The 25,679-nt window shown below is 44.2% G+C and overlaps 1 long non-coding RNA gene across 1 annotated transcript; it reads left to right on the top strand.

Annotated features, from left to right (window-relative positions):
• The first annotated feature begins 1,175 nt into the window (after positions 1–1,175).
• Positions 1,176–23,924, top strand: LOC143273510 (uncharacterized). Its single transcript, XR_013051707.1, has 3 exons — positions 1,176–1,301; positions 12,593–12,864; positions 18,206–23,924. It is a non-coding gene; the product is annotated as an uncharacterized LOC143273510 (long non-coding RNA).
• The last annotated feature ends 1,755 nt before the right edge of the window (positions 23,925–25,679 follow it).

Genomic DNA, 25,679 nt, shown 5'->3' with positions numbered 1-25,679 from the left:
TGGTCCTATACAACCCATTCCTCTCTCATCACTTCCCAGCCCTGCTGACCTCTTCTTCCTAAAATGCTCCCCTCCTACATGTTTCATGTGTACATATGTAATTTATACTTATTATTTAAAAATTAGTATGTATTATTATAATTAATGTGTAATATTAATATGTATTATTATAATACATATTACCACAGTATGCAGAGGTCAGAAGGTAACTTTCAGGAGCTGGTCCTCTCTTTCCATCCTTACATGAATTCTGGAGGTTAATCTCAGGTCATCAGGCATGTGCAGCAAGTGCTTTTAGTAGGCACCCATGTCACTGGGCCTCCATCTTTGTCTGTGTGTTCAACACTGTGTTATTTAGGGTTTCTTACATGAGCACGGATGGTGAGGTGGTTAATTTCCACACACACTGATCAAGAGACACCTATGCAGTTCCTATAGTATAGGAAATTAAGCACTGAAGAAAATAATTTCCCCTCCCTCAGTGGCCACCAAGTACCAATGGGTTCTGAGGAAGGGGTGTGGCCTCTTGAGCCCCTATCTGGTCCATAGTGTGCTGTTGATGGGCCAGGTTTACACAGGTCTTGTGCTGCTGTGATTTCATGAGTTTATGACCATATCATGACCATAAACATGAACTTCCTGTGAAGTCTCCTAAACCCATCAGAAGAGTTGGCTTTCATCCTGGCACCTGTCCACTGAGACTCAGGAGAAGGAGATGCCCGGGTGATCTACCTAACTGCAGAGGTCCTGGCAGTGTACAGCTGGTTCCACACTCTATGGGTCTTGGACAGTCGGTGAAGCCTTGTTTCCTGTCATCTCTAACAGGAAGTCAAATTCTAGCCCTGGATACAAGCTCTCTATGGTCACCTGGAGTTGAATCTGGAGCAGAGGTCTGGAGCCAGGCCTTCCAGATTCTCACTTCACTGTGATGAAAACATAGATCTCCCAGAGAAGCCTTGCCTGACTCCCACAGGATCTTTCTGAGGGCCATGATGGTAGGGGAACCCCAAGGGTCTGGCTGAAGATAGTCTACCTTTTGAGTAACCATTCCACAAGTCCTGCTCTCACTGGATAGATTCTCACGAGGGTTCTGATCTTTGCAGTTTATCCCCTAGGTGTCTGGAGTCTGTGGCACCTGGAAAAGTCTAATCATGATTAAAATATTTATTCCTTAGCTGCTAGAAGGACAACAAGCTCTGAGTCAAACTTGAGACTGCCGTGAGAAGGGAGGTCAGGGAAGGATTTTAAAAGGCAAAAACCAGAAGAAGACCTTCAATATCTGTTCAAGCAAGCAAACAGAGGTATGTTCTATTAAATGGTGAAGGTGATCCAAAATAATCTTCAGGTGTCTGCATAAACAAGTTACAGAAGCCAGAAAATAATTTAGTCATAACAAGCAGATGGTCACAGCTGTGCATTTCAGGGTGGGAGGGTCACTGAGACGGGGTTCCTGGAAACTTTTTTTCCAGGGACTGGAGTCAGAGACAAATGACTACTGGGCATCAAGATGGATGCCTAGCATAAAATGGAGTTTCTTTAGCCACCACATCACTAAACACTCAAACCCCAATATAGGAGCACAATGCAAGGAGGAATCAGACAGTGTCCATGCTGTCAGTCTTGTGTGTGAGGTGGAATTAATCCCATCCAGCATCCAGAGGTCACAGGTAGTCATTCTTCATGGTGTACATGGAACTTCACAGGTGTCCTTTGATCTGTGTGTGTAGTATATTCTCCTGGATGACATTCTGGAGGAGCATGCATTACAGAATATTGTTTCTCTCCCATTGTGTGCAGGTCCTGGATTAATTGAATGAGTAGTTTTTAATAATATGCAATTTCTTGTCTGATGCCTAGAATTTTCCCTTTGTACCAGTGAAAAGCATACACATCTCTCTCTGACTGTGGACAAATAGAAGCATATTCTTTGCTTTGGAAGCATAAGTGGCATTGATTAGTAAGGAGCGGGAAAGCAGTGGAAGAGGTCTGTTAAAAGTGAATCTAGCATGATGGTGGTGGCACACACCTTTAATCCCAGAACTCAGGAGGCAGAGGCAGGTGGATCTCTGTGAGTTCAAGGCCAGCCTGGGCTATAGGGTGAGTTCCAGGACATGCTCCAAAAACTACACAGAGAAACCGTGTCTTTAAAAAAAAGTGAAACTAACAGTGAAAAAAGAGAAACCCATTGTGGCAGTTTGAGTGTAGTTGGTCCCATAAGCGCACAGGGAATGGCACTGTTAGGAGGCGTGGCTTTGATGGAGTAGGTGTGGCATTGTTGGAGGAAGTATGTCACTGTGGAGGCAGGCTTTTGGGGAGTCTCATATATACTCAAACCATGCCCAGTATCTCAGACCACATCCTGTTGCCTGCAAGTCATGATGTAGGACACTCGTCTCCTTTTCCGGCACCATGTCTGCTTTCATTCACTGTGTCCCACCATGATAATAATGGATTCAACCCCTGAAAATATAAACCACCCCAATTAAGTGCTTTTTCTTGGTAAGAGTTGCTGTGGCTATGGTGTCTCTTCACAGCAATAGAAACCCTAAGATATCCATCAACATCAGGTCCTTTATATTTGTTAGAAAGATGGGCTGCAGGTTCTAAACAGGTATGTTAATCACTCTGCTTTGGTGTGTGTGTGTGTGTGTGTGTGTGTGTGTGTGTGTCTGTGTGTGTCTGTGTGTCTGTGTGTCTGTGTGTCTGTGTGTGTCTGTGTCTGTGTCTGTGTCTGTGTCTGTGTCTGTGTGCATTTGCATGCTACTAGGTTGAAATCTGTGGCATGGCCTCTATCCCCTCAGTGCCTTTGGTCTTATAATTTGTTCTGAATGGAACTCTCTCCTTAGATGTCTATATAGCTCATACCCTCACTATCTTCAGATCCCTGCTCACACTCAGAATGTTTAGGGTGTATGTAAATTGGGGGATAATTTTCTTGACCTTCTCATCTAGACCCTGGCTCTTCACTTTTGACTTTTCCTTGTTGTTCCCACCATGGCTTTTCTCAACCTCTGACCTCCTACTCTAGATGTCCTTCCTGTCCTGTCTTCCTGTCTCCTGGAACTCTGGCATGTGAGGAGAGGACTAGTCTGATCTTCACTGAAGCCTCTGCCTGGACCAGGTTCAGACACCTGTGGGTGAATGAATGAGTGGTCCAGAGCATTGCTAGTAGCCAAGGACAGTGTTTAATGTCCTGGGTTGTTTTTATGTAGAGAGTTACCCAGACCTAGCTGTGAACTCTGTCTTCAGACTACAGAGGCCAATGGTGATGAACTTAGAATGGGATCACTTATGCTTCTCCTCCTTGTACTGGTCAGTTCTTTGTTGTTGTGGTTTGTTTTGCTTTTGTCAACCTGATACAAACTAGGTTCATCTGGGAAGAGGAAATGTCAACTGAGAAAATGCCTCCATAAGCTTGTGCTGTAGGCCAGTCTGTGGTGGCATCTTCTTGACTTACAGTTGATGTGGGAGGGAGGACCCAGCTCACTGTGGGTGGTGCCACCCCAGGGCACGTGGTCCTGGATTGTATAAGTAGGCTGAGTAAGCCATAAGGAACAAGCCAATAAGCAGCACTCCCCTGTGGTGTCTGCTTCAGCTCCTGCCTCAGCGTCCCTCAATAGACTGTGACTTGAGATATATGAGCCAAATAAAACCTTTGCTCTGCAAGATGCTTTTGGTTATGGTCCTTATCACAGCAAAAGAGAGCAAATGAAGACACTCCCTGCCCACACCAATTCCTGTTCAGGGAGAGCTTGTTGCTGAGACTGTCCCCCTGTGTCGTCTCCTTTGATACCCTGACTAAAAGCCCTGTGTCCCCTCTCAGGTTCTTGTCCTCTCTAGGAGACCCAGCCAGTCTCTGTGCTTCCTTCTTCCCACCCTCTCAGGAAATGCTCCCCTCTCCTGTGAGTAGGAGCCCGGGCCAAGGGACCGCCAAGAGACACACCTGTGCACGATGGGGTTGTAAGGAACTGCAATTCTCTCTGTCTGTGGAGAAGAGCGTCAACTCCAGCATGGCTCCCACACCCTACTTCTCTTCTGTCAGCTTTGTTGTCCTTCCTGGAAGCTGAGCTTCCTGGCAGGAGGCAGCACCTCCCAGGGTCACTTCAGCTGAGGGCAAGGTCTGTACGCCTGACTCTGCCCAACCTCTTCCCTCTCAACGTGGTTCTTCCATTCCTCTCCCCCTTTCTCAGAGACATGGGAAGAAGATGGAATGTTAGAGTAGGCTTGTGGGAGGAACCTCTAGGTGTTTGGACTGGTTGGAATCAGGTGTCTCAGTTAGCTTTCTATTGCTGTGATAAACACCACGACCAAAGTAACTTGAGGAGGAGGGTTTATTTTGTCTTACAGTATACAGTCCTATGATGAGAAGCCATAACAGAAACTGAAACAGAGGCCATGGAGGACTGCTACTTACTGGCTTGTTCCCAAGGCTTCTTCAACTTTATTTTTTTTTATCCAATTCAAGACCCCTGCTCAGGGACAGCATTCCTCACAGTGGTCTTAGCCCTTCCACATCAATTTTAAATCAAGAAAATGTTATACAGGTTTGTCTACAGGTAGTGGGAATCTCTGCAAATGTCTTGGCCCAAAGAGGCAAGAAGAAAATCCTGTTCAACAGGACTCAGGAGTCTGTGATGGTTCAGACTTCAGGAGTCTGACTCCAGTCAGAATATTTGAGACTGTTTAAATACAGTTCAATTGGGATAAAAAAAAAGTTTCTGTGTGCACATGATTACATAGAATCTCTTCTCAAAGCACATGTCAGTTCTTCTGTGAAATTGGGCTCTATAGATAGGCCACATGTGTTATCTTAAGGACCTAGGAGAGTATCTGGTATGGTCTCTGTCATACAGAGAGCATAGAGGTCACCTAGGTTATTAACCATATGTGGTCCTATATGTGGTTGCCTTGGGGAGCCCCTAGCCATGTAGATAGCACAGAGGTCATCTAGACTATTAAGCACTTCTGGTTCTGCTTGTTGGAGCTTGTGGGAGCCAGATATGGCCTGGCCCTTCAGATCGTGCAGAGATCACCTGGGCTAAGGGACATTTACCTCCTGAGCAGAAATCAGGTTGTAACTACCCAGCATGTTTAACATTCCTGGTTTTCCTAGTGTTTATCTGTGAGTACAAGGACCTTCGTGTTCCCTACAACAGGCTAATCTGATGGAGGCATTTTCTCCATTGAGGTTTCCTCTTCCCAAATGACCTGGCTTTTGACAAGTTGACAAGAACATAACAAGCACACCAGGCTTTGAGATTGTGTGTCTGAGGGAAATATTCTTCTGTGTGTCCCATGTCTCCATCTGGCCTTCACTATGAGATCTGCAGCTCATCTGTGAGGTGTTGCAAGGAGGCTCCAGATGCTGTGTGGGCCTTTACAGCTGTCTGTAAGTTGCCCAGAGAACCTTTGAATATCTATCTAGCTTTCATTAGAAATTGGTATGGCAGTGGAGATGTCACTGTGATTTTGATATGTATTTCTATGGTGATATTTTATTTGTATTAAAATGTTGTTTGTATGTTAATAAATAAAGTTGCCCGGGGGTCAGAGCTATTAGCAAGTCATAGGAAAGCAGGGCAGTGGTGGCATACGCTTGTAATCCCAGCACTTGGTAGGCAGAGCTAGGTAAGTCTCTGTGTGTTCAGGGATACAGCCAGCATTGGATACACACGCCTTTAATCTCAATATCAACCATAGAAGACCTGGAGGTCTATACAGACAGGCCGTGACAAGGCGGTCATGTGGTTGGGTTTACAACCAATGAGAAGGCAGAACAGAAAGTCTATATAAAGACTTTAATACAGGAAGTAGCTCTGGTTCGGAGAGGTAGGACCACCGCAGGAGGAAGGATAAGGTTTTAACTCTTAGCTCTGACCTCTTGGCTTTCTTCTTTATATTGGTTCTGTGTTTCTTATTTAATAAGATGGTTGGTTACATCTACATATTTCCACAATGGTTAATGATATTGAACTTTTTATTTATGTGTTTTTATCCACTATTTGTTTATCTTCTTTGGAGTTATGTCTGTTTGAAACCTTTGCCCACATTATTTTTTTTTTTGCTGTCTTTTTTACAAACTTTTATTCTTTTCTCATACATTATACCCCAAGCTCTTTTTCTCCTCCCTACATGCCTCCCCATCCTTCTCCATATCTCCCTTCTCCCTCAGATCAAGTCCACCTTTGTTTCCCTTTTTAAAAAGAAAAGAGGGAGCTGGAGAGATGGCTCAGCAGTTAAGAGCATTGGCTACTCTTCCATAGGACCTGAGTTCAATTCCCAGGAACCACATGGTAGTTCACATTCTGTAATAAGATCTGGCGCCCTCTTCTGGACTGTGTACATAATAAAGAAAATAAATCTTAAAAAAAAATAGGAGGAGGAAAGAAATAAAAGGAGCAGGCCTCCCAGGGACTCTCAGTGAACGTGACCTAACAAGATACAATAAGACTGGGCACAAACCCTCATATCATGGCTGGATATGGCAGCCCAGTAGGAGGAAAAGTGCCCCAACCACAAGGGACAGAGTCAGACACACCCCATGTCCACTGTTGGGAGTCCCACTAGAACACCAAGCTGCAGAACTGTAACATGCAGAGGACCCAGCTCAGACCCACACAGGGGCCCCTTTTGTCTCTTCGATCTCTGGAGCCCCTATGAGCCTGGCTCTGGCTCCTACATCCTTCCTTCCCCGCTGGCTGTCTAGTGTTTGGCTGTGGGTCTCTGCATTTGCCCTTTTTAAAACAAGATTTTGTTTTCTCTTCTTGATCAGTTGTATTTTGCTTTGGTGTTCTTCTCTTTCTTCTATCCTCTAACCCTGACACTAGGTGTTTTTGTCATATCCCCAAACTCCCATGTCCTGTTCATACTTTTTGTTAAATTCTTGACATTTCCTAATGATCCAATTTCTCTACTTGGTCTTCCATCCCCTGCTCTCTATTTTCTACTTGCCCCATTATATTGGTGAGGCTTTCCAAGAAATTTTGTTTTGTTTCATTTCATGTTGTTTGGAGACAAGGTCTCACTATGTAGCCCTGGCTGTCCTGGAACTTACTATGTAGACCAACCAGGCTGGTCTCCAACTCACAGAGATCCTCCTGCCTCTGCCTGGCAAGTTTTGGGATCAAAGGTGTGTACCATCATGCCTGACTCCACTGAGTTTTTTAAACAGTTTATTGAATTTTTCATTTCCATTATCACTTCTGTTTAGGTTTTCTTAAACTCTACTTTTATGTCTTGTATTGACTTTGTTATTTCACTCTTCTTTTAGTCTTTGACTGTTTTCAGAGTTCTTGCAAGTCATTTTCAAAATGGGCTGTTACTATGGAGTGTGTGTGTGTGTGTGTGTGTGTGTGTGTGTGTGTGTGTGTTGGTAGAGATGTGTTATTTTGGTTATTTGTATTGTTTTCATTTCAAAGTTGGGATTTGTGCATCTGAAGTTGGTTATCGGTTGAGTTTTTTTTTTTCTTTTTTGTTTAGGGCTGTTTTCTTTTTGGCAGAGGTGTTTATAGTGTTCAGGAGGGAGCTGATTCATATCAGGTTACAATGTTGGCTTTCTCTGTCTGGTATTGGGGCTGCAGCCTCTTTCCCAGATTTTCTGGTTGTCAGCTATAATCTAAGGTCTGCATCAGCTTGGCTGAGAAAGTTGGAAGAAGTTTCTCTGGCAGTGTGAACTGGTCCTGAGTCTCAGGCTGGGTAGGAAAACTCCGGTGTCCCAGTGAGAGCTGACAGGGCACTGGTGAGTCCCAAAGAATAAAGTCACCTGGATCTCCCAGCCAGTGTGGTGGTTGGAGAGTTCCTCGTGGGGAGCAGACTGAGAACTGGTGAGTCTCAAAGGGAGAAAAGGGGCCAGGAGGAGGTAGCAGCTCCTAGCAAGCAGCTGTGGGGCAGCTGAGCAAAAGGAAGGGTCCTGGGAAGTGGAGCACAGGTCTTCTCCCTGAGTCTCCTGCATTGTGGGCACAGTTTCGTCATATTTGTTTATTATTTATGTGTGTGTCTTTGGCTGTGTGTGTGTGTGTGTGTGTGTGTGTGTGTGTGTGTGTGTGTGTGTGTTTGACACAGGCTTTCTCGGGAACATGGAGGTAGGTGAGAATCACCTGACTTTTGATTCACACTTCCCTGGTGGATAAGAACACTGAATTTTTCATGTATTTACTCCCCATTTGCATTTCTTTTCAGGACTCTGCTCTGTACCTTTGTCTATTTATTGCCCAGATGATTTGAGGCTGTCTTGCTATCTGATTCACTTTTTGAACTCTTTCTATAAACTACGTGTTAATTCCTTGTCAGAAGTGTATCTGGCAACCTTCCAGCCCATTCTGGCTGACTCTTCACTCTGCTGTTTCCTTTACTGTGCAGAAACGTCTAGGTTTCATGTAATCCCACCTGCCCATTATTTTCTTTCTTTCTTTTTTGGTTTCTCTAGACAGGATTTCTCTGTGTTGCCCTGGCTGTCCTGAATCACTCTGTAGATCAGGCTGGACTCCAACTCACAGCTATCCTCCTGCCTCTGCCTCCTCAGTGTTGGAATTAAAGGCATGTGCCACCACTGCCCAGCTTCATCTGCCAATTCTTGTTGTGATTTCTGAGGCAGTGGGATCCATTCCAGAAAGTCCTTGCTGCTGCAGGTATCTTGAAGTTTCTTCCTTCAGAAGTTTCCAAGTTTCAGGTTCACATGGATTTTTGTGCGAATGACAAATAGGGACCTAGTTCTGTTCTTCTATTCAGTTTCCCCACGATTATTTGTCAAATTGGCTGTGTTTACTCGGATGTATTTTTTGGCAATGTATTTTTGGTCACAGATCAGCTGTAGCTGCTCAGTTTATCTCTAGGTCCTATGTTCTGTTGCACTGGTTTGAATGTCTGTGTCTTACCAGTAACCATACTGTGTTGCTAGGTTTGCTGTTAGGGATATTTGACATGGAGCATGGTGATTCCTCCAGCATTCCTTACTGCTCAGGGTCACTTTGGCCATTGAGGTCTCGTTTGCTTCTGTGAGAATGTAGTGTTTTCTATTTCTCTTCACAGATTTCAGTGTAGCAGATACCTACAAAACTTCATTCCAGTGTTCAGCTAATTGTCTATTTTTGTTTACGTACAATAGGGTCATTTAATTTCCTTTCACAACTTTGCTTTTTCAAGGTATGTACCAGGGCCTGAGATTTATTGTGTAAGCTACATGACAGAGGAACTCAGGCCTAACCTTAGGTGTAGAAACATAATTGAGAAACACAATTGCTTTCTTTAGCCATCAGCCTGTTTTTCCACATGCAGCGTCCGCGGGTCTATAACGCATGAGACCTCCTTGTTTTCAGGTTCCATCCTCTGCAAATCCCACAAAAACCAAGGGGAAGGTGACTTCTAGCCTATTTTTGTCTTTTTTGTGTCTCTTATGGGATCAATTGGCCGAATAACGCAAGCTATTTCCCTAATCATCTTTGTGGTGGGGTCCTGTGCTGTTGTTCCCTTTGGGGGAGGGGCCAAGCAGGCACAGAGTCAATGACACAGACTCTGGGAGAAGGTCCAAACAACAAGCTCAGTTTGTTCAGGAAGAGGCAAGCCTTATATACCCTCCACCCGACCCTGGGGGGAGGTCTGATGACTGTGCATCTGCTGGTGTGACATGGCTGCCCCTCATTGGTCCAGGTCAGTTTCAGCTGCTGTTGCTGAGACCATCAGGCAGACCCAGGCTGGCTCTCAGAAAGTATCTTTTTTACTTGTTTGGGCCATCTGGCCCTCAAGCCTGTTAGGGATGAGTCATCCAACACATCTTCACTGCCTGTCTTAGTCACTTGTATCTTTTAGGCTGGCTCAGAAACTTCAGTCAAATCATTGATCTAACTAAGCATCATTGCTCTTATAAAAATCATCTTCATTATGATCTGTAAGTAAGTTGCCCAGTGAGGAGTGGGATTTTCCCAAGAAACAATCACACTGTAATAGATAAGGTGGGATCCTTTCACCTAGTAATCATACCGTGTCACATACAGCAGGAACACAGCCGCAGCAAAGGGCATTCTGGAGACTATTCACCCCAGGTGGGCAGGGCTTTGCCTCTCCAGCATTTAGCTTTGCTATTTGGTGAATTGAACTTCATAAGCATAATTGCTGACTGCGGCTCCTCTGACATAACCACCGACAACATTTGAACCCAACTGTGACCCTTCCAGTCTCCTGTGGGTACTCCCTTCACATCATGATGCTTCACTCCATTTCTTCCCATTACTCACCCCTCCAGCACACACCAGCTTAGCTCCTGCCTATGAAATTTTTTATTTTATCCTCTGAAGGTGCTCTTTGCCCAGTGCCAGGCTTCCCATGTCTATGATCCTGACTGATTTGCTCTCTGGCAGGAAGCATCTACTAGAGCATCAGTTCTCAATCTGTGGATCTCAACCCTATGGAGAGGGGTTATGAACTACCCATTCACAGGGGTCACATATCAGATATCCTGCATATCAGATATTTACATTATGATTCATAACAGAAGCAAAATTATAGTTATGAAAATAATTCTATAGCGGGGGTGTGTCACCGCAGCATGAGGAACTGTATTAAAAGGTCACAGCCTTAGGAAGGTTGAGAACCACTGCTCTAGAGGGCAGATGCCAGAGATGGCATATGAAAAGCCTGATGTGTTACCAGTGGAATCTGTGCTGGAGGTACCCAAGAATGAGGACATCGATCCCTCCAGGGCTGCCCCACCTGATATTCTACTAAGCCTGCCTTCTGTGGGCCAAGGAGAAAACAACCCTTGTGTCCAGAGGGCAGACTTTATGGCGTATGCATGTCATGTTCTCACCCATCCAACTGTTACTGGTTCTTGTAATCCTCCTACTCTATTTATTCTTCATGATTTTCTTTCTCTCTCCTGTGATGGTTTCCATGAAATTAGAAATGATATTGAGATTGTGACAGTGGCAGGAGTTAAAGCTGTTCTGCAGGTCATAGGAAAACCCCAGAAGGCCGTGGCAGAAAACTGTAGATGGAGTGACATATAGATAGGACAGAACACAAGAGTTGTCTAGAACTAGTTAGAAGACAACTTGATGAATTACAGAGAGATGAAGAAAGACTTAATCTGGGTGGAAGCTGGCAGTCTAGTACCTTAAACCATTGCTTGTATTTCTGTGATTTCTGAGAAACCACAAGTAGATGGCCTCTGGGGTGATAACGTCAGATGTTCTGATAATTATTAACCTGTGAAAGAATAAGCTGGTATGCTTTGGCTTTCTTCCTGGGAACTTCTATGTGCAATCAAGAGGCACGGGTACACTTTGATGATTTCCAAAAAGAACTTTTGAAACTATTGTGAAGAACCCAACCACCTCTTGAATTTTCTCATCCCCTATTTCCTTGTATTATTACAATAAAAGACTGGGGCTGAGTCAGATCGAGAGAAGGCAGAGAAGATGCATATCTCCAGATCTGACAAGACTTGTCAGCTTGCACCAACTTGGGTGTCCGAGTCTTTTCTTGTGCCTGCCAGACATCCCTGCTCTTCGAGATCCTTGAAACTGCTGAGGCTGGTCCCCAGCAGGCCAGACATGTTCCTTTTTGAGATCATGTGACCCTGTCATCCCTGAGACAGTGTGGCTCCTTTTACAGCCCCAATCTCAGTTCACAGACAGGCCTACAGTGAAACTTCTGTTACAGTCGCTGGACCACAATGGCTAGACACTCAGAGCCCAGTTCTTCTGTCTGTAATTGTGAAGCTGTGCCCCTATGGGCTCAGTCACTTCAGATCTATGTACATGGGCCTTGAAGGGGATACTGTGGAACATTCTAGATAGTATCTTAAACAGTGGGTCAAGTTCTTCCCAAGGACTTGAAGTAGCACCCTCACCTGGAAGATCATAAGGGTGTGACAGCCACAATGGGACAGATACTATCTGGTCCTGAGGGAGCAGATGGATTCTGGGTTTCAGGGTCACCCTAGGAATGGGGTGTAGTTCTGCACACTCCCCTTTAGCAAACCCTATTCTTGGTTGTCTATGAAAAGCTGGGTCTCCCACCTGTGTGAGATAAACAGACCATGTGGGTTGACTCTAAAGGAGGGGACTAATGTGTATCTCTGTTCCTTTCCAGAAGGCTCCAACCACATAGTAACTTATATTCTTCTTAGTAATTGAGATGGTCACTTAGAGAATTTAAAGGCTGGAAATGTTGTCCTATTGCTAGAGTGCTTGCCTGGCTGCCCCTGGCCTAGGTTTGATCCACAGAATCACAGTGGAGCACCCCTGCAGTCACAGCACTTGGTCCCTGGAGAACATGGGGACTCCCTGAGCTACATGAGAGCTGGTTCACACCAACACACACACACACACACACACACACACACACACACACACACACACCAGGATTAGGGCAGATGAGATGGTTTAGTGTGTAAAGTGCAGTTTACAAATCTGACACCTGAGTTCAGCCGCCAAACCCTGAGGTGAAAGGAGAACCCCCTCCTGCAAGTTGTCCTCTGAGATGCACCCATGTTCTGTCTGTCTGTCTGTCTGTCTATGTCTGTGTGTGTGTGTGTGTGTGTGTGTGTGTGTGTGTGTGCGTGTCTTGAGACTGACTGTACGATCATACTTTTCAGGTGGATGGCCTTTACATTATTTCATGGAAAACAATGTCCAGCAACACAAATCTCTAACTTCAGTCTTCTCACCTCCACCAGCAACAGCAACTGTCTTCTGACGTAAAAACACAGCGATGGGACCTGTCCCATTAGCTGCTGCCCATGTATTCCCAGTCTCCTGCCCCTCACTAGGAGGGAAAGGGGAAAAGAGCCCCCAAAAGACACAACCCTGCAGTCACAGCCTTCAGAGTCATCAGAGTGAGGCTCTTTCAGGCTGAGGAGTTGGTGAGGTAAGAGATGGCGGCGGTGGTTTGCTCTGCTTCTCTGATCACCAGGACATTTTATTAGGGTACACAATATATCACCATACACATGGATTTCGAATTGGAAGACACTTTAGAGAAGAGCTTGTCAAAGTTTAATGTGCTTACAAACCACGCAATAACCACACAAGGTTACTGTTTCAATACGGATTCTGACATTTCTAAAGGGACCTGAAAGCCTCCCTCTCCCTTCCTCCCTCTCCTTCCATTTCCCTCTCTCTCCTCCTCCCTCCTCCTCCTCCTATCTCCCTTTTTCCCTTTCCCCCTTCTCCTCCCTCCCTCCATCCAAACATACCTGGTCTTCTTTGATGCTCTACTCTCCCCCTACTCACATCCCTCCCTCCTCACCTCCCTCTCTCCCCCTTTCCCTCCCTCCCAACATGCCTGGTCTCTCTTTGATGCTCTGCCCTACCTCTGCCACCCTCCGTGGATCCATCCATCCATCCATCCATCCATCCATCCATCCATCCATCCATCCATCCGTCTCCCCTCCCTCCCAACACGCCTGTACTCTTTGCTACTCTGGTCTTGCTGTGTTGCCTAGGCTGACCCTGAACCACCACACAACCCCCAGTGCTGCTAAGATCTGGTAATGCATCACTGCTGGTTGGTGGATCGCACTCAAGTAACAAGGGTTTAGAATCACTTTAGACATGAATTTTCATTGCACCTGCTTTGATTTATGGATGAAGTGAGAATGAAGTCTGGAGGGACAATCTAACTTGTCTGGTGTAGTTGTGACTTTATCATATAACTTTCTCTTTCTTTTGATCTTTCTCTCATGCAATACATCTTGATCAGTGTCCCCTCCCTCCAATCCTCCCAGTCCCTCCCTCACATATCCCTTCTCCCCCAGGTATACTTCTCCTCTGTTTCTCTTCAGAAAAGGCCAGACCCCCTCCCCCACTGGGGATATAAACTAAATACATCATAACAAGTAAGACTAGACACAAACCCTCATATCAGTGTTGGGTGAGGCAACCCAGTAGGAGGAAACAGTCTCAAGGGCAGGTGAAAGAGTCAGTTACAACTCATTCCCACTGTCAGGAGTCCCACAAAAACACCAAGCTATCAGCCATAACATGTATGCTGAGACCTAGAGCAGCTCCATGCTGGTGAAGACATGGAGCAAGGGAAATACTCCTCCATTGAGGGTGGGAGTGCAAACCTTTACAGCTACAATGGAAACCAATATGGTAGTTCCTCAGAAAATATATCTACCTCAAGACCCAGCTATACCACTCTTGGGCACAAACCCAAAGGATGCCCCATCCCACCACAGGACACTTGCTCAACTATGTTCATTGCAGCTTTATTCACAATAACCAGAAATTGGAAACAACCTAGATGTCCCTCAACCAAAGAATGGATAAAGAAAATGTGGTACATTGGCACGATGGAGTATTACTCAGCTGTTAAAAATGACATCATGGTTTGGCCACTGCCACAAGTTCTGCTCCTCCATTGACCCCACTCATCTTGCAGGCAGGTAGATTGTAGGTTGAAGGTTTTGTGGCTGGGTTGATGTCCCAGTCCATGACTGGAAGTTGCCTGGTTACAGAAGATGGCCAGTTCAGGATCTGAATCCTTCATTACTAGGAGTCCTCACTAGGGTCACACTCAGAATTCTGGGAGCTTCCACTGCCCTAGGTTTCCACATCACTCCCCAAATGACTTCCAATTTCAGTCATCTCTTCCTGTACTGTCTCCTATCTTTCCCACAACCTGAACCCTCCGGTTCCCATTCCCACAACCCCAGTACTACAAAATATATTTCCCTTTACCAAGGATATGTTTGTGTCCCCCTTAGAGCCCTCCTTGTTACTTAGCCTTTCTGTGTCTGTGTGTTGTATCATGATTATTATACATTTAACTAATGTGCACTTATGAATGAGTATATACCATGTTTGTCTTTCCAAGTCTGGGTTACCTCACTCAGGTTGATTTTTTTCCAGTTATGTCCATTTGCTTGCAAAGGCCATTAATTTTTTTAAGCTGAGTAATACTCTATTATACAAATGTACCATATTTATTCATTCTTTGTTGAGGGACATCTTGATTGTTTCCAGTTCCTGGTTTGTGTTATTGATATTAGCCATCTGACAAGTGTAAAATGGATTCTCAAAGTATTTTGATTTGCATTTCCCTGATAGTTAAGAATGCTCAACATTTCTTTAAGTGTTTCTTGGATTTTGAGATTCCTCTAATGAGATTTGTCCTTTTAGATCTGTACCCCATTTTTTGTTGGTTTTTGTTGATGTATACTTCTTGAGTTCTTTATATATTTTGGATATTAGTCCTCTATTGGATATGGAGTTGGTGGACATTTTTCTGTAGGCTGCAGTTTTGTCCTGTTGATGGTGTCCTCAGCCTTACAGAAGCATTTCAGGTATATGAAGTCCCATTTATTAATTGTTGATCTTAATGCCTGTGCTAGCAGTGTTCTGTCCAGGATGTTGTCTCCTATGCCAGTGGGTTCAAGGCTATTTCCCACTTTCTCTTCTTTCAGATTCAGTATATCTGGTTTTATGGGGTTTTTTTTTTCTTTTCTTTTCTTTTTTCTTCAAGAAAGGGTTTCTTTGTGTTCCCTGACTGTCCTGGAACTCTCTCTGAAGCTAGGCACTTCACCCCTGCTCCTGTCACCACAAGACAGATGAGTAATGGGGACAGCTCTCCCACGGTCATAGTTTGGGGGCTGAACTCCCACATCTGTGCTAAGATTGGTGCTTGTTGTTGTTGTTGTTGTTGCTTTGTTTTGTTTTTGTTTCTTTTGTTTTGTTGGTTTTTCGAGACAAGGTTTCCTTTCCTGGAACTAGCTCTGTAGACCAGGCAGACCTTGAACTCATAGAGATCTACCTGCCTCTGCCTCCTGAGGGCTGGGATCAAAAGTATATGCCAATCATGCCCAGCTCTTCTATTTTATAGTATTTAAAAATTTTAAATTTGGGTAAGGATAGCCTTACCCAAGGATGGCTGGTGCAGAAGTTTTTTGAGTCCCTCTGAAACAATTCAGGGTGATAGTCCTTGGGAGAGATTGTATGTCAGCTCAATGGAACAGTCCAGATACAGTAACTCACTGGAGCTGAAGCTATGTTTGCGTTTTTGGACAAGGTGCTGCCCAATGACTCTTTGCAAGCAGAGATGTATGGAAAAGGGACAAGCGGGTACACAGTGTGACTTGTTGGGTCCCACAGCAGCTTCCTGACAGTTACTATGCTGAGGGTGCTGTTGTTCTGGGACAGCTACATCCTGTCCATGAGCCCCAGACTCTGGCCATTGAAGTGCCAAAGACTGGAGATCCCAGTGTCCTTTGAGGAGCAGGTCAGGACCACAGAGTTCAGTTTTTTTTACTGTGGTGTTGGTGCCTTGGATGAAAGGCAGAGTCACTGGCTCTGTGGAAAAATTGTGAAGGGGACTGTTATGCCCAGATTGTGACCCCCCCCCCAAAGAGACCACCGAAGACCTTGGATGTCCAGAATGCAACAGCAAGGTTTATTCTGCAGATACAAGTCTAGACAGGGGACTCATTCCTACACCCAATACAGTGAGGCAGGGAGGAGCTCCTCTTTCTTTGTGTGGCTGGCTATTTAAAGGCAAAAATCACAAGCCCTTCAGGGGGCCTAGAGGGGTTTGCACGGGTGCAACTCGGATTGGTTTATTTTTATCTCTGTTCTCTTTTAATTGGGTGAGGGTATGTAACCTTTGAACTTACTGGTTGGTGGTTACAATTATCACTTTGGGGGCTGTCCAGCACAAGTCCTAGGCTTTGTCCTTGAGCCGCCATGGGGGCTGGCTGGCCTAGCACGTCATGCACATAACTCTAAGTTGGTGAGGGGCCCCAGACAGTAAACATCTGGCTGAACTTTTAGCAGTCAGAGTACATGCAGAAAGGGAGCTACTGCAAGGACTATGTCTTTTGTTCACAGCCCTCCCAAAGACTGCTTGCTCAGTCTCAGGAAACTGAAATTGAGGCCTGATCTCTGAGACAAGACTGAGCAGCCTGTTATGGCATCTGCTTGGTCCTTTCAGGGACCAGCTGAGAGTCTTTCACCCTCAGAGATCTCAGCCAGCATCCAGAGCCCAGAAAGAAGTGGCCTTCTGCACATGTTTGCAGATTACATGTTTGATTTCAAGATACAGTCTGTAAGGGGAGAGCTGAGTCTTCCTCCTACCCAGATCACCCATAGTGACCTCTGACTCAGGGTGTTAGACCCAAAAATCTAGGGTCTCAAGTGGGCACCCCAAGAACCCAGACTCCAGTCCAGTTGATGCAACAGCAAGAGGTTTATTGATGTGGCTGTACAGTCAGGCAAACTCAGCTCCAGAGAGCAAGAGTCGTATCTTACTGCAGCCACATGGGGGCTTTTAAAGGAAAAACCCACAAAAGCCATAAGATTACAATTCCCATACAATTTTGTTTCACAAGATCATGGTCTGATCACAGAGTGGGTACAGTCACATCCACATGTACATTCTTCCTGAAACCTCAAGGGGGTTTTAAGGTGGGAGTGGAGTTTACACAAAGGTCATGGTGGTCCTTCCTGGAACACTTGCAACTATCCCAGTCACAGTTGAGCACATCTCTTAACAGAAGTCTTTTTACATTGTTACATTGTGGCAGGGGTGGTGGAATAATGGCTGAGTCAGGTTGCCCTTAGAACTAGATTTTTAGTTTCTCATTTCCTGGGGCTTGGGGGTATAAGCCTTAAGGGTTAGGGTCTTTCAAGGGTATTTGTGTAGATACCACACTGTGCTCCTCTTTGGCCCATGTGTCCAGAAATGCAATGGGGATGGGAGTATATTTCCCATTGATTTTTGTGTGAATTTTTACTCACACTTTCTGTAAGTGTGAACAGTCAGGTACCTCCATTTAAAAATAGCCTTCTGTTTCTTTTCCATTAAACAATTTGTAGGCCATTCTTGTCAAGTGTTTGATAGTGATTGATATGAATCCAGGAACCCTATAAGAAACCTGAGTCTATGAAATGATCTAGAAGACTGGAGATCACTTGGCAAAGTTTCCATGGTGGGGAGGCTGGAGCTGGGGCTGTGGACAGATAGCTTGTGCCACTGACGGCCAGTATGACCCTGACTCAGTGACTGTGTTTCCTGTCTCAGTTTCCCTATAATAGGACACATGGTAAATGATCATTGCCATCCCTGCAAATTAACCTTAAATGTGAACAATGACCTGACCTACCACCAAGCAGTGTCTGTTACTATTTGCCTGCAGGAAATAACCCCTGGGCTGGACTCCCCTGGAGGACAAGGAGCTGCCATTTGTACACTTGTTCTTCTGTCTCTTTAGGACGCTTGACTTTCCTGGGAGGTCTCAGAAGACCATCAGAAGAGCTGGCTGATTGCCTTTCCTACCTTTCCACATATGCTGAGCACACTGAGTCTCAGGGGGAGATGACCAGATGACCTACCTCAGACATGGCTCTCAGAGGCTGAGTGTCAGCAGGCTCCCAGTCTACAATCCATCATTGTCCCCTGTCAGCTCCAACAGGAGGTCAAATTTCAAACTAGTCTACAAGCTTCCCAGGATTCCTGTTCCAGTCTGGGACCAGAGATCTGGAGCAAAGCTTGGGGTGCTCATCTCTCTGTGAGACTCTCACGGTTTCCTCAGCCAGGCCCTGCCAGAGTCCTAAAGGGTCTTCCTCAAGGCCATGTTCATGATGAGTATCTAAGAGCCTGGCCAGAGTCTGACGTGCCTGGGCTCAGTTACCTCACCCCCTCTTCTCTGAGGGTGGATTCAAGTGAGGCATTTTGAGGTATTGCAGTTTTCCCACACATTAATGTGTGTATGCTTGAACATCAATGTAGGGACCATAACCCAGAGCCATCACACATAGACTGACAATCCTATGTGTGAAGTAGCATTAGCTCCACTTATAACCCAGAGTGCTGGAGTCCAGGTCCAGCAGGGTTCTGTGCCACAGGAAGGATGTGTGAAGTCGGTGAAGAATGAAGAGTAGGACACCGGTTGCCTATCAAAGTGATGGTCCTGACTAGCTCACGCCATCTTTGTTATACAAGTTCTAATGCATTCAAGCATGAGCAGTTTCTAATCATTCCTCATTAATAATTTTCCAAGAATCATTAACTTTTTTTTTAGTTTCTTTTCTTCATCCCACTTACTTGACATCATTGATCTTTACCACATATCATTATAGTGCAAGCCAAATGATTATATCTAGCCAGGCACATCTTCTTTATACTGTGCCAGAGCCAGCAGCAAATGTGGTTACAAAGTAAGAGACTTAAGCCCTGTGAATCATTCTTAACAACACGATACTTTTATATTTTTGTAATCAACTGAGTGTAATACTTTTATATTTTTGTAATCAGCTGAGTGTATTGTCATGCCTAGGATGAAAAACCAAAGCACCCCCATTTCAAGCAAGACCCTCACCCCAGCTTAAAACAGGCCTGAGCTAAAAATTCTCAGAGCTGCTGACATAGGCCACAGGACAAAGCCAGGATGTCTGAAGAGCCATCTGGTAGCAACTGAATAACCATAGAATTCCCCAAAGCCAGAGATGGTCAAAGTACAAAGTCAGGATGTTTGAAGGACTGTCTGGTAGCAACTGATTAACCATATAATGCCCCAAATGCCAGAGGTAGTCTATAAAGTTTGACAAACAACTGGTTAAAACTACAAAGTAAGATAACACAGAAATTCTGAAAAGCCCCTAAAACTTGAGCCAAACAAAACTATACCCATACTAGTACCCCTGAATGATGTAACCTTGTGGATTTTTGTCTTTAAAAACTGAGCTTGCAGAGAGTCGGGCACCCCCTCTAGCCTCCTCTGTGTCAGGGTGATTGACCGAGGCCGCTGCCACGGTTTGAATTGGAATAAACTTTGCTTTTGTATTTCAGTGAGTTTGTGTCTTTGGTGGTCTCCTCGGGGGTCTTGTGCCTAGGGCACAACATTTGGGGGCCCATCCAGGATTTGGGGGGACCCCAGGGACCCTGAACCCTGAAGGTTTACACTGGCCGGTCGGGTGAATCTGTCTGTCTTGCTTGTTTGTTGTTTCTGTTTTCTGTTTCTCCTTTCTGATTGCTGCCAGCAGCTGTCTGAATCTGAGAGGCTCTGCTTTGGTGAACGCATCGTAAAACTGAACCCCTCTCCTCGTCTGGGCAAAGGTCTAGACTGTGAGGCTAGTTTGCCAGGGACCCCCGAGGATCCCATCTGTAACCTGGAGGAGTCGGGAGATATCCCCTCTCCTCATCTGGACAAAGGTCTTAAGTTTGAGGGCACTTTGTCAGGGACCTGCAAGGATCCTGTCTGAATCTGGGGATGGAGAGACTCTGTAGACGTGTCCCAGTCCCATATGTAGGTCTTTGGCGTAATCGAGGCTCCCTCTCCTGACGCCCAGTCTACCTGGACCATCTGTCCTCAGAATTCGGTAAAGGGTCCTTGTTCTTCCTTTTTGTCTGACTCTCATGTTCATCAATGTAATTTGTTATATTTCTGTTCATCATTCCTTTGCTAACACACTGCAGACCGTGACACAAGGAGGTTTTGTCTGCAGGTGCCAGGAGAGCTGTTTTGTTGTCTTGTCTTATGTTGTAAAAATTTTTTGTTTGTCTTTCTGTTGGAATATCCTACCTATATGAATGCATGAATGTGTAAAATATGGCCATCTGTATATGTGTTTTATGCATGAGCTTGTGTTTGCATTGCGACTGGATGGTATGTTGTGGGCTGGATGGCCAGCAAAAGAGACAGAGGTCCCCTTGGTTGCTTTCTTGCTCTCTGACCAGAGTTCAGGCAGCGGGCAGGAACACCCAGCAACGAGTTGGGCAGGCAACAGCTGCGGCTGTGCAGGCCAGGGCACGGATGAGTGGGCTAGGAGGGCTGTAAGCACCACAGGGCCCAGATTCAGAGGCTGCGTGGGGACTAGTCATGGCTGGATGCTAGGGCAGGATATGAGCACTGTGGGGCCCTGACATGGCCAGCAGGTTCAGGCTGGGCCCCTGTGCAGAGAGCCACAGGGCAGAGCTGGATGGAGCCAGCAGCCCTGCCTCCCCCAGAAGCTCAAAGTGTGCCAGAACCAGGGGCTGGTGGAGAACTAACTGCCACTCCAGGGTCACAGCTGAGGAGTGGCCTAGAGGTCTGTGGGCCCAGCCAGGGACAGGGAGTCCCTTCTAGTCTGCCACTCTGAGGTTAACAGCAATCTTTTGTCCCCATGGTGCGTGCCTTCCTCATCCTCTCCCTCTCCCATGCTGTTGGGTGGAGCTCCCAAGACCTGCCCTGGGGTTAAAACTTGATGAAAGTCTGGCTCCAAGAATAAAATGTCACTGCTTGCTAAGTTACCTTGACTGTGTTATAAGGCTAACCAACAGTTTCTTGTCTTTGGTACAGTGCTGATGTAAATTTAAGAGTTATTCTTGTTACGGTATATGTATGTATGTATGTATTTCTGTTCTTGTTTAAAATATTGTAGCTTTACAATTTATTCTAGACTACTGAGGAAAATCACAAAAGATTTTGATAAGAGTTTATGTTTTAAAAAAAAAGTGAAATTTGTTTGGAGTAAATGTCTGAGGGATCAAAGGAATGGATTTAGGGTACATAAAAAGTTACAAAAAGTCAGAGGGGATTTGATGTAAACTATATTTGTTACGGTTTCTTATACCTGCAAATGCCGAACTTAAAAGTTAATTCTTGTCAGTTTTCACTTTAAAAATAGCTGATGATACTGCAAACTGCTTATGTGTGTGTGTATGTAAACAGGTATGTTACTTGGATTTAACTATGTATGTAAATGTAAGCAAGCTTTAACTGTATGTATATGTATGTAACTTGGATCCAACTATGTATATGTGTGCAAGTAATTATTGTTTAGAAAAACATGCTTTAAACAGCAACCAAGTGGCTTTCCTCCATCTTGGCTGGTGACCTCATGGGCAGTCACATGACTGGCAGCCATCTTTTACTAAGGTTATAAAGATCTACTCAGGTTAACACCTGAGTACTTATGTCTTTACCAAGTGTTCAACAGCAAGCTTCTAAAACATTTAAATAGATGTCAACATATGTTTAATAAATAAGATATTTGATAAATATTAAAGCTGTATCTCAATGCTTTTATATACAGGAATATACCTTGCTCTGGCAGCTAAATTTTATAATTTAAGATTTACTCATGTAATAAGATGATAATGGTTTTAAAGGCATAAAAAGATCATAAGAAATAGCTGAGGTTTGCAAATGTATGGCAGGACTAGAGTTCCAAAGAGATTCTAGTTACAATGATGGACCTTAGCAGTTTTAGAAGTGCCAGGTGATGATCACTGGAAGCACCAGCCATAATAAAATGGAGCAGGAAGGCTGTGTATGTGCTGCCAAAGGTAGGGTCAAAGAAATCATCCAAGCCTCTAAGTAAAAGAACCAAAAGGATTATAAATGAATCCCAGATATTGAACTTTGGGATTGTTTGCACTTTGGAGCTTGGTTTTACTTTATACAGATTGTGGTGATGCCATGTTTTCTCCCCCTTAAAGTAAAAGAAGGTACTTTATTGTTGATATTACAGAAGGCATTTGAGAGATCTTAATCTCTTTAAGAACAGTTTTTAAAATATTTAAATTTATAAGACTATGAGACATTTTTAGCTTATAAAATGCTCTATATTGTTAATGTTTGGACTTAAAATAAAAGGCTAAAAATTAGGATCACAGCCATAAGCTCCAAATGCTAACCAGAAACTGGGGTGTTCATTTCTTGTGATGCAACAAGGCAATGACCTGGGAAGTCTGACAAAGGGCTTGAAATAGCTTCTGACTCCATGAGTTTTCACCCTTTGGGAATCGAAAAAAATGTTTTACAGGGGTGGCCTAAGACTACCTGTATGTCAGATATTTACATTGAGATTCAACAATGGCAAAATTGCAGTTATAAAATAACATTTAAAAAGTTGAGAACCAGTGACTTGGAAAATGTTTCTCCTTGCCCAAGGTACATAGAATGTTATCTAACCTCCTTATATTTGCTAAGTTTGTTAAGCTTAAGCTATTTGGATAAACTGATTCATATATATATTTCATATTGATGTTTTATTTTGGTTTCTTTACTGAACCCATATTTGGTGATAAAAGAGCTTCAATTTAAAATCATTGTTTTTGAGGCTACTTATTGTAGACTGTTAGGGAACATAAGTAAATAATCAGTCATAAATAATCAAGTTATTTTAATTGTAGTCAGGGTAAATAAGTACTGATGTAATATTACAGGGATAACTTTACTCAGTCCCTTGCATGTGTTTTCAGGGTTGAGCTTGAAACAAGTAACTAGAAACAAAGTTTGTCTACTTGGATATACCTGGACAGCCCTCATACTTCAGAGATTGTAGAATATGGCATTTAAATGTTGATCTAAAAGCTTATTATATCAGACAGACTTCCAGATCCTAGCAATGACCCAAGGTCTCCAAAGAAGATTACGTATGAGGCACCACAATGACTCTGCCTGGATTATGGCAACACTGACCACAGGGCAAGAGGCCCCAATGCAACACCTGCAGCCAGGACCCAACCCAGACTGTGGACAAGCAGCAGGACACTGGAATTGATTGCACCCTTTTGCCTGGACAAATCAAGATCAGTCTTCTGTGTCCCTATTCCACAGGAAAAATATTCTGCCTTATGGGCCTGATGGCGGAAGAAGATTGATGCTGTTCTGACTGGTGCCTCCAATGCTGTGGAGACCTGGGTATGGACTGGTCCCTGTCATTTATAAAATTAAAAGCCGCTTGGTCTACACTCAGATAATTTATCCTTCTCAGATTTCTGATAGTACTGACGGCTAGGTTAGCTACAACTTTGTCAGCTTGGCAGCATCAGACAACCAGATCCTTCTGCAAGGCTATAGCCAGCTTGTTCATTCTTTTTTTTTTAAAAAAAAATGTTCTAAGATATAAAATTTTATATCTTAAAGATATAAAATTTTGGCCGGGCGGTGGTGGTGCACGCCTTTAATCCCAGCACTTGGGAGGCAGAGCCAGGTGGATCTCTGTGAGTTCAAGGCCAGCCTGGACTACCAAGTGAGTTTCAGGAAAAGGCGCAAAGCTACACAGAGAAACCCTGTCTCGAAAAACCAAAAAAAAAAAAAAAAAAGATATAAAATTTTGAGTCATAAAGATAAAAAGCTTCTAAGCTTTAAAGATCTCAAAAAATAATTTAAGATAAAAAATGTTTCAGATTGCTCTCCTGTTTTATGATATAACTCTATTAACATTTAATAGAGTTCTGATAAGCTGGTAAAGCAATGATACTTACTGTTCAGCCACAAGCTCAGCATTTTAGATTTATTTTAGACATCATCTAAATATGTCTAAATATAAACCTAAAAGTTCTTCTCATCAGGTCAAAAATCTCTGTCCAATTTATACCTGGCTCTCTGGACAGAAGAAAAATATACAAGTTTTTAACCCAATCTTGTTTGGACTCAAAGGTATGAGACCACTTCTGCTGTTTTACAGATATCCATTACCTGCTTTGTCTACAGTATAATTTTCAGTACAAATTGGTAATACTAATGTATCTAAAGCTTTTATGTCATTTTATAAGTAGGCCTCAGAGGATTAAAAGAGTCATAAAACCTAGATCCACTTCACAGAGGTTGGAAGGGCCCCAGATAAGTATTCCTAAGGATGGTATTTTTCCTCTCTCCTGGTCTTGGGACTCCTGCTTTTCCCCATTACTAAGGGTATGGACCTAAGGGTTCCAAATAAGTTCATAAATTTTAACATCTGTTCCTAGTTTAAGTTTGTCTCAATAGATTTCCACTTGGCTGGCAGACACCTCTAAGCTTCAGTTGCTGACTCCACTGCTCCAGACAACTGTGAGCTCTGGACTTGCTAAAAGCTGATGTGGACCAGCCCAGCCAATGTGATTGTTCCCTGTCTCTACTGTGTCAAAGAGCCACATGCTTCTGACAAATGCCTCATTGCCCAATCTTTGACTAGCCTTTCAGCCTTTTGGGGGCCTTGACAATGATGCCCCAATGCCAGCTCTAAACAGTTCCAGAAGAGAATACATCATCCCAAGTTCCCTGTTCAGATAAGGCTGAAATGCTGGGCTAAAAGAAAATTCCCTGAAATAGAGGCAAAATGGCCATTACTAACTACTTCGATTTCCACCCTAATAGGCCCATTAACAGTCAGTCTTGCTCCTGGTACTAACACTCAAGCCCCATATCCTCAACCGGCTGCTCCAATACATAAGACAGAGGCTGGGTACAATTTAGCTCATGGTATATGCCCACAGAGACAAGGGACACCCACAAGCTGGCCCTTAGGAACTCATGATTGGGTTCCATTAGGGACATGAGAAGGGAGAAATAAAGAACCAAAGCACCCCCATTTCAAGCAAGACCCTCACCCCAGCTTAAAACAGGCCTGAGTTTCAAAATTCTCAGAGCTGCTGACATAGGCCACAGGACAAAGTCAGGATGTCTGAAGAGCCATCTGGTAGCAACTGAATAACCATAGAATTCCCCAATGCCAGAGATGGTCAAAGTACAAAGTCAGGATGTTTGAAGGACTATCTGGTAGCAACTGACTAACCATAGAATGCCCCAATGCCAGAGGTAGTCTATAAAGTTTGACAAACAACTGGTTAAAACTACAAAGAAAGATAACACAGAAATTCTGAAAAGCCCCTAAAACCTGAGCTAATCAGAATTGTACCCAAACTAGTACACCTAAATGATGTATCCTTGTGGATTTTGTCTTTAAAAACTGAGCTTGCAGAGGGGCGGGCACCTCCTC

Source organism: Peromyscus maniculatus, chromosome 1 (genome assembly GCF_049852395.1).
Source record: "Peromyscus maniculatus bairdii isolate BWxNUB_F1_BW_parent chromosome 1, HU_Pman_BW_mat_3.1, whole genome shotgun sequence".
Classification (NCBI taxonomy): domain Eukaryota; kingdom Metazoa; phylum Chordata; class Mammalia; order Rodentia; family Cricetidae; genus Peromyscus; species Peromyscus maniculatus.
Note: the sequence above shows the minus strand (reverse complement) of the source record. Positions and strands in the feature narration are given on the sequence as shown.